We start from the raw sequence: 2,623 nt of genomic DNA on the forward strand, positions 1-2,623 counted from the left end.
TTTGTTTTTTTCTTTTTCTTTTAAGCAATAAAACCTTATTATTCCAGTCAATTAAACCATATGTGAAGAATGTTCTGGGCACAGACAGAATCTGTCAAACTTGTATCCCACTGACACACATTTAGACACTCTCTCACACACACACACACACACACAGTAATCCAGCCTGTCACAAGGTAATTTGTTATTAGTTTTACAGTCAAAGACTGTTGTCAGGCTTATCAGAATCTTCTAGCAGGGTGTGACAACCAGTATCTGATGTCACAAAAATTCTTTCTGTATCCGGATTATGTCTGTCATTCATTCTTTATTTAAAAGAACCAGAGCACTCCCTCATTTCTGACAAACACTGTACTTATATTTTTACGAGCTGTTCAAATGTATATTTCAAAAGGGATTAAAAACTAACAAACAAAAAACAAAACTAGGTTGTAATTCAGTTTGATGCAGCTACTCACTTAAAATGAACACAAAAAAATCCTATTTATCAGTTTTTACTGAAGTCTGATGTACTGGAAACAAAATGAAATACCTTTTCAGCATTTTTCAATAAAAATGCAGAACCTGAGATATCGAAAGATGATTAAAGGAATATATAAAACATATGTTTTTTGCAAAAACGGAAAACATTTTGTTTTAATTCCCATATTTAGAATCACTCAGCAGTAGTTGGTTGAGAAAAGGGTTTTTTTCTACATTATACTGTGTTACTGTGTTAAGCAGACAGTAAAGACATTATTGAATTCTTAACTCCCCCCTGCAGACACAAATAATTATGGACCTGCAGAATAGCGTATGACAATAGAGAAGAACAATAACATTAAACACATAGTTGAGATATGCACTCAACTGTCATTTTATTAGGCACACCTTGCACCAGGTTGGACCCAGTTTTTACTTTCAGAACTGCCTTAACCCTTTAACTCATAGTGGTCACTGCAGCGGACAGCTATTAAAAGGCTGTTTTCTTGTATTTGTGTCAGTGTTGATGGTATACTTGCACATAAACACAACACACAGTGCATATCATTTATTAGTTTGTCAAAACGTATGTTGTCCACCTAAGTGGACATGTAAAAAAACTCTTTGAAAAGTAGCTCAAATATGTTTTTTCATGCCTAAAGATGAATAAAAATACTTAAGAAAAAAGGTTGTAATAAGGTTGTAATAATTCATGTTTGAAAGGGTTAATTCTTAGCATAGATGGCATAGATCCAACAATGTTCTGGAAACATTCAGAGACTTTGGTCCACACTAACATGATGGAGATTTTTCCACTGCACATCGATGATGTGAATGTCCTGTTCCTGCACATTCCATAGGTGCCGTATTGGATTGAGATCTGGTGACTTAATCAGTGAGTTTATTGGCACATTTGTATCTGAGATCAGTTCAGCTTTGTGACATCTTGCTGACAGAATCTGTCACAAGACTAATGGACTCTGTTTATAAAGTAGACTGTTTTTAAATGATGTTCAGTTGGTATAAAAAAGAACAAAGTGGACCAAGAAAGTCCCCCACACTATTTAAACCAGCTAATTTTGGTAAGCATGTCTTAACTGCAGCCTCAGTTTCCTGTCCTGGTCTTCTGCTGCTGTAGCCCATCTGCTTCAAGGTTCAACCTGCTGTACATTCAGAGATGCTCTTCTACTTGCCTTGGTTGTAATGAGAGGCTATTTGGATCTTTGTAGCTTTCCTATCAGCCTGAAGCAGTTTGGCCATTCAGCTCTGACATTTGACATTAACAAGGTATTCTCACCACTGCTGCTCACCGAATATTTTCTCTTTTTTTGAACATCCACTGCAAACTCTAGTGATAACTGTGCAGGTAAAAACCAGTAGATTTGAAATACTAAAATGAAACAACAACTATGACACATCTAAAGTCACATGAATCCCCTTTCTTCACTATTCTATTCTGTGGTTTGAACTTCAGCAGATCATCAGCAGGAAATTCAGCCTGTGATGAAGGTTGAAGAGATGATGAGCATTGTTAGCTGCTTCTTTTTAAAGAGTGACAAACAAGGAGTGGGTGGTAAACTCAAACAGCACTGGTCTAAAAAACATCCATGAAACATCCAGTCACATAGAAAAAACTCACCTTGACAAAGGTTTTTCTCTTTGCAGGTTAGGAGCATATTCCACCCACACCCTGAACTGGCACAATACCCAATGAGACATACCGGCTGTCTTCCACTCAAGCCAGACACCAGGAAGCATCAATCATTTAACTAACATTTAAACTAAAACAAAGCCAACTTCCAGGGAGCTCAATGCAAGTCCGGGTCAGTCTTATGTGATGCTCCATGGTGTTAGCAGTAAAACAATAAAATGTCATCACGGCCGGATACATTTCCTCAACAAACAGCAAATACAGAAATATTTAAGTCTATGGCTTCACCATCGTCATCATCCATCATAGGGTAAAACTACAAGTATGAGTGATGATGATGAGCAATAGCAAAGCAGTGAAATCACCTGTTCCTGTTCACATTTACTGGAACATAGAGTGACTAAAGAATGACTATCTATCTATCTATCTATCTATCTATCTATCTATCTATCTATCTATCTATCTATCTATCTATCTATCTATCTATCTATCTATCTATCTATCTATCTA

This window comes from Haplochromis burtoni, unplaced genomic scaffold (assembly GCF_018398535.1).
Source record: "Haplochromis burtoni strain Fernald_Lab_line unplaced genomic scaffold, NCSU_Asbu1 Contig_116, whole genome shotgun sequence".
Classification (NCBI taxonomy): domain Eukaryota; kingdom Metazoa; phylum Chordata; class Actinopteri; order Cichliformes; family Cichlidae; genus Haplochromis; species Haplochromis burtoni.